Raw genomic sequence first — 12,958 nt, 5'->3', positions numbered from 1 at the left:
GAATAATCATATTATTCTTAGGATATTATTATAAAATAGTTTATTTATCTATACAGAAAATAAAGTGAAATAATAATGGCAATGCCTTATATTAATAAATAAGGTAAAATAAGTATGTTATTACAATCATCTTATGATTGGTCTTTGGGCATACTCTAACAATCTTCCACTAGCACTAAGACCAATCACTCATATATCTAATACCAAGTGACTTAGTGTGATGATCATGCTTCTAATGTGTCAGAGGCTTGGTCAGTGGATCAGTAATGTTATCATCTGTAGGTACTCTGCATATCTTCACATCCCCTCGATCGATAATCTCTCAAATAAGATAATATCACTTAAGTATATGTTTGGATCGTTGGTGAGATATGGGTTCCTTGGCTTGTGCAATGGCTCCGTTGTTGTCACAAATAAGTTCTATAGCATTTAATATGCTAGACACTACCCCTAGTTCAGCAATGAACTTCTTGATCTAAACAACTTTTACTTCCTCACTAGCTACAATACACTCAGCCTCTGTTGTAGAACCAGCTATTGTATCTTGCTTTAAACTCTTCTAGGTCACAGCACCACCATTAATGCAAAACACAAAACCTTATTGTGATCGAGAATCATCCTTATCGATTTGGAAGCTAACATCAGTGTAACCTTTTACACTTAGCTCTTCCTCACCTCCATAAATAAGGAATGTATCATTAGTCCATCTCAAGTACTTAAGGATGTTTTTAACTACCACTCAATGACCTTCACCGGGATCCACTTGGTATCGACTCATCATGTTTAAAGCATTCGACATGTCTGGACGAGTACCTAGCATGGCATACATGATAGGCCCTATAGCCGAAGCATATGGAATCTTACTCATGTGTTCTCTCTCTTGTGGTTTGAAAGACACATTTACTTTAAGAGTGAAATACCATGTAAACACAAGGCTCATCTTCATTTATGATAAAACCAAACTCTTTGATTGCATTATTAAAATGAAGATTCTAACTTTGAGAAGCTTGTTTTAATCTATAAACCTTTGTAGCTTGCATATTTTTTTTAGCATCCTTTGGATCTACAAAACCTTCAAGTTGTGTATGTACACACCCTCTTCAAGTTTTCCATTAAGGAAAGTGGTTTTGACGTCCATCTGTCAGATTTTATAATCATGAAATGCAGCTATTGCAATTAAGATCCGAATGGGTTTAAACATAGCAATAGGAGAAAAGGTTTTGTCATAGTCATACCATGAACTTGGCGAAAACCTTTAGCGACTAATCACCCTTTGTATGTGTGTACGTTACCATCCATGTCGATTTTATTTTTGAAAACCCACTTGCACCGTATGGGTTAAACCCTTCAAGTGGGTCAACCAAGAGCCATACTTGGTTTTCTAAAATAGAATCTATCTCAGACCTCATGACTTCAAGCCATTTCTCAGAGTCTGGGCTCGCCACCGCTTCTTGATAAGTCCTATGCTCATCTTGATCCATAAGAAGAACATCACCATGTGTTGTAACGAGAAATCCATATCTCTTAGGTTCATAGCATTCTTTTAAAGATCTGCGTGGTGGTTGTGTTTCTACAACAGTTACTTGTTCCTCAATTTCTTCTGGAACATGTTGTTCTATCTCTAGTTCAGTGGTATATTGTGGTTCTTAAATTTCTTCAAGTTTCATCTTTCTCTCACTTTCTTTTCTAGAGCCAAATTCTCTTTCTAGGAAGACACCAGACCGAGCAACAAAGACTTTGTTCTCAATTGGATTAAAGAAATAATATCCTTTGGTTTCTTTCAGATATCCCAAAAATATACACTTTTCATATTTGGGTTCAAGCACAATTCAATTTCTTCTATCAAGCACAAGCAACAAACACTTTGTTCTCAATGGCATATTTTGAACCGATTTAGATGGAGCACAATTCAATGTGAAAACAGTTGTCCCAAGTGCATGTCCCCAAAAAGAAGTCGGTAGATCAGCATGACTCATCATTGATCGAACCATGTCTAGTAAATTTCAATTTCTTCTATCAAAAATTCCATTCTATTGAGTACTAGGAGGAGTAAGTTGTGAGACTATCCCACATTCCTTCAAAAGGTCATCAAACTCTAGACTCAAAAATTCTCCACCTTGATCAAATTGAAGTTTCTTGATAGTTTTTCCTAGTTGATTTTGTACTTCATTTTTTAATTCTTTGAACTTTTTAAGGGCTTCTGATATATGGCGGATGAGATAAACATACCCATACCTACTGAAATCATTAGTTAAAGTACTGAAGTACTGAAATCCACCTCGGGCTTGTGTATTCATTTTTCCACATACATCAGTATGTATTAGGCCTAATAAATCACTAGCTCGCTCATTTTTACCAGTAAAAGGAGCTTTTTCCATTTTTTCCCAATAAGCAAGATTTACATACTTCAATTTGTTCTAAAACAAATGAATCCAAGAAACCATCTTTATGGAGTTTGGATATGTGTTTCTCACTTATGTGGCCCAAACGACAATGTCAATTATAAGTTTGATTTGAGTCATTTATTTTAGATCTTTTAGTATTTATGTTGTAAATGGGATTAACTTGATCTAAAATATAGAGGTCATTCACCAATTTTGTCGAACCATAGAAAACATTATTGTGATAAAAGGAACAACAATTATTCATAATAATTATCTCAAAACCAATTTTCTTTAAACAAGAAGTTGAAATAATATTCTTAGTCAAACTGGGCACAAAATAACAATCCTCTAAACATAAAACAAGTCCACTAGGAAAACACAAAGTAGATGCTCCTACAACTAATGCAGCAACTCTTGCTCCACTTCCAACTCGTAGGTCCACATCTCCTCTAACCAGAGTCCTACTCCTTTGCATTCCCTGTACAAAAGTACAAATATGATAACCACAACCAGTATCTAATACCCAAGAAGTAGTAGTTGATAATTTAATATCAATAACATAAATTCTTGAAGCAGACGCTCCGCTTGCTTTGGCCTTATTTACTTCCTCAAGATAAATAAGGCAATTCCTTTTCAAATGTCTAGTCACACCACAATGGAAGTAGTTTCCTTCCTTAGCCATCCTTTGGTCTTTAGTGCAGCCTTTCCATTTTTAGATTTAGGCCTGCTTTTGCCCTTGGGCTTTGCCTTAGCCTTAGCTTTACCCTTTCCATTGTTATTACGAACCATCAAAATGCACTTGGGTCCAGCCTTTTTCATGTTACCTTCAGTAGTTCGCAACACGTTGAATAACTTTGGCAGAGCCTTGTCAATTTCATTCATATTGAAATTGAGGACAAACTTGTTATAACTATCAAGCAACAATTGCAAAATAACACCAGTGGCCAAGTCTTGGCTCAATGGAAATCAAAGTTTAGATAGGCTTTCAATATAGCCTATCATCTTAAGAACATAAGGTCCTACTGGGCTTCCTTCTACCAACTTACATTGGAAAAGTTCCTTAGAGGTATCGAACCTCTCTTGGCGTGCTTACCCCTGATAAAGTTCTTTCAGGTTCTCGATCACATCATAAGCAACCATGTCCTCGTGTGGCCTCAAATCTCAGGATTCATAGTGGAAAGCATAAGACATCCAACGTCTACCATGTCATCGAGATGCTTCCCATAAACATCTCTATCAGCCCCCGAGGCATTACTAAATGTTCATCAGGAAGTGATTGTTCAATGACATATAATTTCTGTTTTTGTTTGAGGACAATCCTCGAGTTATGGAACTAGTCAAGGATCCAAACCATTCAATTTGTCCTTCTCAAAGACCGATTGCAATGAAAGTGAATTTGTGTTTGCAGCCATAATATATCTACAACAATGAAATATACGAGTGAGTAAATTTACCAAGTTTATATTAATCTTTAAAAGAACTTTATTAAATAATGCTCCCATTATTTAATTCAAAGTTAATAACCTTCATATTTTAATTTCGAAAAGACTTTCTCGAAAGTTTTTCTAGTGGGTAAAGATCTATATTTCACCTCCTCTTAAGTCAACTTTGGCTTTACTCTCAAGATTATGGTTGTTTAGGTAAGCAACACTTGCTAATTACATCACATATAACTCCTAAATATTTTGTGAACAACTCTTGTTCTAATCATCTTATGATTTATCCAAATTCCTTGCCTCTAGGTTTCTAATCCTATTAGAGTAACCTACTTAAATCACTAACCAATGTTTTAACCAGCGAATATCACTTGCTTATTCTTTGCATTTAACCAAGATAGGTACTACTACTTCAATTTAGCAGAACCTACATAGTATCGATCGAGGCCTTAACGAGGGCAATGATTGGAAGGCAATGTCAACTTAATATTTTGATTGAGGGAATTTTATTAAGGTTGCATCTCACCAATTATGGTCTACTTTAGCCCATTTAGTCCTTTAATTGATCTCATTAATTAATGTTGTTAATTGTTATCAAATTTTAATATACTTAAAATTTGGCATGTTTTAGACATCCCAAGCATCTCATACATAGATAAGTAAAGCAGTAAATAAATGCAATAGTTATAGCCCTAAACTAAGGTGGTTCCTCCCAAGCCAATGGGAGAACCAAAAGGAAACCTAAAGGTGTAAACTGCTTCACAAGCATCTTGTCCACTTTAGTTGTCCCATTTTTCTTCTCGCCTGGCCCACAGCAACTCATGCAATTTACAATTTGTAGAAACTCACTTTACATACGATGGAGTAAGATGAGAATAGAAATACAAGAGAAAAGTAGTAAGGCACAACACATAGGTCGTATTTATAAAATTTACAACCTTTTTCAAATGGGTTATTGGGCTATAACTATGCATTTCAACCACCGTGCATGTCAAACATAGCAGACAGAATACAACATGTTTTATCCAACATTTTTTTCTAATGTGAATCATTAAAAGTCCCTGCTACTTTTATGACCTGCACTCGGGGTCCTCATTTTGATCTGAGCCGAAAAGCTCACAGTGCGACCCGCTTGTAGAAAGAAATAAATTGAGAAAAAAATGGGGATCTGTGATGGATGCGGAGGAAGTAGGCCGAAGGGATTACTGTTCAACCAAATATGCTTGAAACCTCACGACTTGATAACTTTTATCATCAGCATCATGTTTTCAAGATTTTCATCCTTAAGGTTTCTTACTGGAACAACTCTTGTTCCAAGTCCAAACAAAAACAACCGATTAACTCTTAACTGGAAATCGTAACTTCATCACTGTCATTGAGATAATAAATTTATTAACACTTAACAAAAATGAAACCTAATAGGCCACAAAATTATGATTAACATTTAAACGATAATCAAAAGGAACATATTATGCATATTACGACTTAAAGAAGTATTAACGAATATCACATATTCAAGATTAAATCGAAATCGCAAGAAAAGTAAAGCATGCATCTTATGCAATTGTATTACCCAAGTATTTAAACCTGAGTCTGTATCACACAAGTGGCTCTGATACAACTGTTAGAACACTGGTACACCCCATGGCGTAGTGGAAAAATTATATCCGACAATCATATCCAGGGATCCATGTGCGAGGAACGAATTGGGGTGAGAAGGGTATGAATGATTACCTTTAATCGTTTGGAAAACCAAATATAACTGTTGTGAAATTGATTATGCAATTGTATCTCGATTCCAAGCCGCTACAAAAAGTTCTGGCCTCTAGGTAATCCACCCGGTGTGACAACGAAAGGCAAGAACTCTCTTAAACTTTTTAGAGAGAATTCATTATATAACGGCTGCTAGACCTCTTTTTTTTCTATTTCAAGTATATTAGGTTTTCTTACAAACCCTATATTTCCTAACTCGGGAATAGTTGATATTTTAATATGAATCAAAATTCATTATAATAATTAACCGAATATAATAATTATAATAATCATAATTATAATAATGTTTGACCAAAAATTACAATTACAATTACAATAATTATAATAATATTCGATCGTAAATTAAAATTTCAATAATTATAACAAGGATTTCGATAAATTAAGTTTAGTTAAATTTTATATGAATCAAATTCATATATATTAATTTAACCATGTTCTCATTATGTGTACAACATACTTGTACATATAATTTGTTCAATATTTAATTTCTGAATTAAATTAATTTTATAATCAATTTAATTCATGTGACAGCTAAAAACAATACCAACTATGTTTGGATTCCGTTCGTTTCAACAATAGAGTGTGACCTTATAGGTTCTTGTAACGTTAGCAGTAATACTAGAATGATTCTAATATTACAAACAATGAGTGGCATCTAGCAATGCATCATTGCTACCTAAGTTACAAGAAGTCATGATTTGACATAACCTCTTTGTGATTAACCCTTCAAGTATTAAATTCTTCTGTCATTTATATCTAGAATGGACACAAGTCATGGAATAGTCATACTTACATAATCCATCTAATGTTTCTTGATTTCCTGAGTGACTATGATAAACAAATAAGTATGATATCTCATATCAACTTATTCAAGTATGGCCATGCATTTCTAGTCTCATTCAATCAAGTGGCCTAAGATATTTCTCCCATTATGTAGGAGGGACAAATCCTATATTGATCAACCATATCCCACTATATAAAACTACAAGTTAGGGTGGACGTTTGACTGTATCAAAATATACGACTCGCAATGTTGGGACAATAATGATCTCAAGTCTAAGGATCGTATACATAGTAATCACTATGAGTAATGTTGTGACTATTACATAATAATCTAAGAGACATACTCATAGCGGGTCATCTAATATATTATTCTCTAATACACAAACTCATGTATTGACATCCCATGTCAACGACAACACTTTGTCATCAATAAACTACACGTTAGTCTTAATGCATTATTGTTGTCCAAGCCCACAATAGTACTTGACTAAGGGCTTTTTAAGAATAATCATATTATGCTTTGGACATTATTATGAAATATTTTATTTATATACACAAAAAATAAAGTGAAATAATAATAGCAATGCCTTATATTAATAAATGAGGTAAAACAAGTATGTTATTACACTCATCTCATGAATGGTCTTTGGGCGTACTCTAACACTTACGCAATATACCCTCATGTTTAATGTCCTGGTGGACTCCATTAGGTTGTCATAGTCGAGCTATGGTCTTAAACCTTAAACCTCTATGAGGTGTTGCTGTGAAAGACCTTATCATCGTCGTAGTGTCGCCCTATAGAGCCTGATGATTGCCATCGCGGTGCTACTCTATAGAACCTAATAACTATCAATATTGTCTTATATTACATCCACCATGATGCTCAGACACTGTAGTGTCCCCAAGGCATGAAGCTTCACACTTCACGGTTTGCTCCCAGCAATGTCGGATGGCAGAATCATAACAGAATTCTAGTTTTTCAAATTCTTCGCTCATTCTTTCATTTTACCTTTCCTAACCTTGATGTTTGAACACTACAATGTCCCTTCCGTAAGGCCTATAACTTCACGCATCGCAGGTGCACTCAGTAACACCGTATGACAATATCTAACAGGATCACCCTTTTTCCCAATCCTAACTTTGTCTAACCCATTAGTGATTCCCTTTCATGTTCCACTATTATAAACATGCAATACATTCATTTCAAAAAAGAAATACCATGAAATCATAGTTATTACAAGTATGTTGAACTAAGGTGGTGGATATTCATATGCTTATATGATCTTAAACATACTTAGCATTCCAAGGTTGAAGTATAGAAACTCACTTGATGCTTTCTCACTTTATCAGCTTAGCTTTTCCAAATGCCAAAGCTTCCATTCTCCAGGCAACTAAGCATGACAACCAAAATCATAAATTAGACTCAGTATTCACAGCTTAGAACTCAGTTTTCTAGAAACATGTAAAACCCCTAAAATGATTTTTGAAAATCCAAATCTTCATTTTTCTTAACCTTATGTATACCGAAAGACTTAGAACCTTACCAACTTTATGGATTCTCTACTTTTTTTACTCAAACTTCATGATTGCTGCTCCATGCAAAGCTTCCCATAACTATCTCTTCTTCAAGGCAACCCATGAAGAAGATAAAGAAGAAAAGAAAGTGAAATAGAAAATGAGAAGAATTCCCTCTCCGAAAATTCATTTCCCCAACTATTTATAACCATTCCTGCACAGTCTTCAACCGTTGATAATCATTTTGTCCCCTACTAAGGAACCAGCGGGAACTAATCCAACTGAACCAGATTTGGACTCAACTATATCCAAACCAACCCCTATATTTCACTAATTTTTCAGTAAAAATCGCTAACTTACAGTTTCTTCCAATTTAACCCCAATTGTTCCAAATTTACAAGTTTAAAAGAAACTTGGTGTGACATAAAATATTATATAGATAAATATTTAATTCAATTTAATATCTTAAATTAATATTAAATTAATAAAATACTATCTAGATAAATATTTAATTAAATTTGGTATTAAATTCATTAAAAAATATTATCCTTGAAAAAGTTAATTTCAAATCAAGTTACCCAATAGAGTCCCACTAGGAGTGATAGACGGTTGCACGCGGACCAAGATCGAGTTGTCAAGTCACGAGAAACTCCTACGAAAACTCTAACAGCGTGTTTGGTTCGCCGTATTACCCAATCCATTACGCCCCGATTACGCGCGTATTACATTAGGCCCCTAATCCAGCGTTTGGTTCACTGTATTAGCCATTACGCGCGTATTACATTACGCCCCTAATCCCCAAATTCCTGTGTTTTACAATCCGTTCCCAAATCATTGTATTAGCCATTACGCCCGGCCTCCCTCCCCATCTCTCTGTTTTACCCTCCCTCCCTACCCGACCCTCTCCTCTTCCGTCCTAATCATTTTCTCCTCCCATTTCCCACTGATTCCGTTGATTAATCTGTCGTCATCGTTTCTTCTTGTCTCGGCATCAAATTCCCTTCCCCATTTCCTCCCAACACTATCTGCTCCGCACACCAAAACCCTCTCTTTTTCTCTTCAATATATTCACAAAATTGGAAATTCTAGCTTAATCCATTGAAGAAAGAGTGAAGCGTTTTTCGGGTCATCACGTAGGATCCAATATCGGGTGAGTTTTAAATTCTGACCTAAATTAATCTGCCAATTCTGACCTAAATTAATCTGCCAATGTTTTTCCCAATTGTAAATAACCCCTCTGCATGCTTTTCTCTTTACTTTTTTAAGCCTAATCGTCATCTGTTTTAGTTCCTACAAGTTATTTATGTATTGGTTATGCTTTCCATGTATATAATATCAAATCATGAATCCTCTCTGGCTTTGGCATTAATTTGATGATGTTATGCAAGGGAAATCTTGTGTAAATTTTGAACTACTGACTCTGGGGTAGTATTGGGAACTCTATTAGACTACATCATGTGAAGCTGGTTGTGTTGTTTTTAAGCCTTTTTGGTAGCAGTAGTTTCTGTTTTAGAAGGGAATGAGACCTTGGCTGTGTTAGCAAGGCATTGAGCGCCCATGTTCTAGTCGCCGTGTTGATAATTATGCTTGGGATAGTTCAATTTAGAGCTCTTAATGATTGATTTTGCTTGGAAGTATTGGCTGTTGGATTGTTGGTACGGGGTTGTGACCGATTAATTTCTGTTGAAATTGCTATTTTATTTTATTCATTGTTGCTTATTTCATCCAGATTATTGTGTATATTGATCTTTGGTATGAGTTGGAGAAAGAATAAACAGGAAACTGTTTGCAGATTTTGCTTTTCTTTTTCTGTACAGTATAGGGGCTTGGTTTTTTCCGTATTCCATTTTTGTTATTTATGATCTCAAGTTTCATTATTTGTCCAAAAAGCTCTTTGTTCGAACGGTCTTTGCCTTTGCATTATTTGCTTCATAAAATTAAGAAATTGAGTGCATGCCTATGATTTTCTGATGATACATATGACTGGATTGTGTTGTTTGCTAATGGGGATGAATTGAAGGAGAAATAGAGGCCAGTGGTTTGTTATGTATTAACTGATTGCAACTTACTACATGTATGATGTTAGGCACTGAATTTACTTAATATGGTTGGTTTTATGGATGTGCCATGACTGCTTCCAGCATTATTGAAAAACAAAAGAAAAAGGGTTTAAGCTTAGGCAGATTGTAATGAAAAGAGGACACTTGCTGGTTTATAACTCTTTTTGCGTTCTTAATTGCTGCTTTGCTTTTAAATTATACTGCTACAATTAAATTTGAAAGTTGTTAATTGATGGATTGCTTGTTGAGTGTTCTGTGTGTTGTACTCTTGGGATTTGGTGTTTATGTTTTTTTAGGGAATAGTGAGAGGTTTGATATGGCTCATGGATGATGATTGGTGTATGGTTGTGATGTGCTTTGATATACATCATTTAGCTATAGCATAATTATTATTTTTTTTAAAAGGTTGATCCGAGCAGTTTTCCCATTACAGGTTCTTTGTTCCAACTCTTCCACATCGCAGTCGTCCCTGATTTGCTCATTACAGGTTAGTTTTCCATTGGTATTCATGGTTTTGCTTGTATGTTTTCCCTGATTCCATGTCTGTATTGCTGTAGCAGCTTCTGTTGTTTCCCAAATGAATATGGTTTTGGTTATTGCTGTAGCAGCTTCTGTAGCAGCTTCTGTTTTTTGTATGTTTGTAATGCTCATTAAAGCTTTTTTTTTTATGGTTATGGTTATTGCTGCATAATTTTATTGTTCTTTTTTGAATTTAAATTAGGTTATATGTTTTTAAATAGCATTATGCCTACAAATAATGGGCTTCAAATCACAGTTATTTGTACATGTAAATACAATACTGTTAATAATAAATTTGTACATGTAAATGAGATTAAAGTTATATATTTTTTTACAAAATGAAATTACCATTTAAAATGGTATAAAAGTTTATTAAACTTAAATCTTCAATCTTCATTTTATTTATTTTGAAATTAGAAAACCTTAACTAAACTAATCATAAATTAAAAATTTAATCAATGATCAAACTTAGAACATGCTTTATTAGATCTTAAATTTCATTATACGAAATTGTATTTAAATTTAAATTTAAATGTCCAAACTATAATGTTTAAACATTGAACATGCTTTAAGTAACTAATCAATATATTTATACGATATCATTTTAGGTCAATTAATTTGGGTGATTTTAATTAACTAATCAATATATTTACGTCAATTATACATAATATATTAAATTTTAATATAAGTTTTATTAAAATAAAATTTAAATTGTTATAATTAAGATTTTATGCACGCAATACATGTTATTTAAAACAAATGTTAATTGATTCAAAACATGACTTTTCCCCTATAATAGAAATAAGGTTATCTTAATTATAAAACAAATCTTGTATATCATTTTAATATTATGGTTAATATGTTTTTTTTCCATATAATGAAAATAATGTTGTCTAAATTATAAAAGATTAATTAGGCTGAAATTTATTACCTAATTCTATCTTAAATTTTAAGTTGATTACATAATACATAAAGCTTTTCTCATTCATAATATGATTTCCTTTTAATACATGTAACATGAATGTGAGCTACAACAAATAAGAAAAACCAAGTTAATTTCTTGTGGATACATGAGTGTGAAGCCTTTGAATTAAATGGAATAAGTACAAGCCGGTGAAAAAGATTTTAATATTAACTATGAATTAGTTTAAAGTTATATTTTTTTTTCTTCGTGTGTTCTAAATTTGTGCTGTTTTTTTTTTTGATAATGTGTAATTGCAAATTCAATTCTTTGATAGTGTGTTGACCTTATAAAGTGTTGACCTTTTGAATCATGATATTAAAATAGTAATTAATATAATTTGTTTTTTTTTTGTTCTTAAGATCATTATGTCAGGTGTTCCAGAATCAAATGCTCAAGCTTCTCGAGGAAGCAAAAGAAAATGGGTTCCCGAGGAAGATGCAGCATTAGTTTCCAGCATGGTGGACCTGCACAATGTTGGAACATTTAATGCTGATACCGGGTTCAAAGCCGGTTATTTGAACGAGTTGGAAAGAATGCTACAAACGGTTTTACCAAATGCAATGTTGAAGGCGAAACCTAATATTGAATCAAGGATTAGGTTACTTAAAAGGGAGTGGTCAATCGTCTACGACATGCTTAATGGCCAAAACAATAGCGGTTTTGGTTGGGACGAGCATAGGCAGCTCGTTGTTGCTGAAGATGCGGTTTGGGAGTCCTATTTAAAGGTAAGATTATTTCAAGTCTTTATTATATTATTTTTACCAAACTTACGACTAATATGATTTCCTCATTTTTTTAGAGTCACAAAGAAGCCGCCCAATTCAGATTTCGTACTTTCCCTTACTATGACCAGCTTACTACCATATACGCAAGAGATCGAGCAACTGGGAGAGATGCTCAAACAGCTGCTGATGTTCTTGAAGAAATACATGCTAATGATGTACGTACTACAGATATGAATGAAGAGAGAAACACATTCTATGACTGCGAAGCTGACGTCTCTTTAGACGACATGGATGTTTCTGGTACGGATCCGCGAGGAGATCGAGACCAAGGGGGTTCCTCATCTTCAAACAAGAGAAAGAAGAAATCTGATGCTCGTGATAATGTGTTTTCTTCATTTAATGAGGCTGCCACTTTGTTCGGGGAGAAAATCCAGGCCGTTGGCGATCAAATCAGTAGGAGTTTTGCCTCCGAGGTGGTAGTTCAGCAGAAGTCAGAACAACATATGGAAGAGAGAGCTTCAAATTTATATTCAGCCTTATGGTCAATTGAAGGTTTAACCGACGATCAGCGGTATGATGCATTGAGTAAACTTCCCGACCATCCAACTCAAATGATCGTTTTCTTTAGTTTACCTTCAGTTGCCCAATTGGAATGGGTTAGGATATTTCTTTCTTACCATTAAATATCAATGTTCAAACTTTTTGATGTTGTAAAACTATATAACATATGGATTTTAATGTACAATTTCATTTTCATCTAACCTTTTCTTAATATAAGTTAATTATGTTTATGCATAAT

The 12,958-nt window shown here is 33.9% G+C and overlaps 1 long non-coding RNA gene across 1 annotated transcript; it reads left to right on the top strand.

The window, feature by feature from the left end:
* Positions 1 to 8,896: 8,896 nt before the first annotated feature.
* Positions 8,897 to 12,292, top strand: LOC121224921 (uncharacterized). The gene is made up of 3 exons (XR_005922656.1): positions 8,897 to 9,041; positions 10,385 to 10,438; positions 12,234 to 12,292. It is a non-coding gene; the product is annotated as an uncharacterized lncRNA (long non-coding RNA).
* The last annotated feature ends 666 nt before the right edge of the window (positions 12,293 to 12,958 follow it).

This window comes from Gossypium hirsutum, chromosome D13, assembly GCF_007990345.1.
Source record: "Gossypium hirsutum isolate 1008001.06 chromosome D13, Gossypium_hirsutum_v2.1, whole genome shotgun sequence".
NCBI classification, from domain to species: domain Eukaryota; kingdom Viridiplantae; phylum Streptophyta; class Magnoliopsida; order Malvales; family Malvaceae; genus Gossypium; species Gossypium hirsutum.
This window is presented reverse-complemented; position numbering and strand designations above follow the sequence as displayed.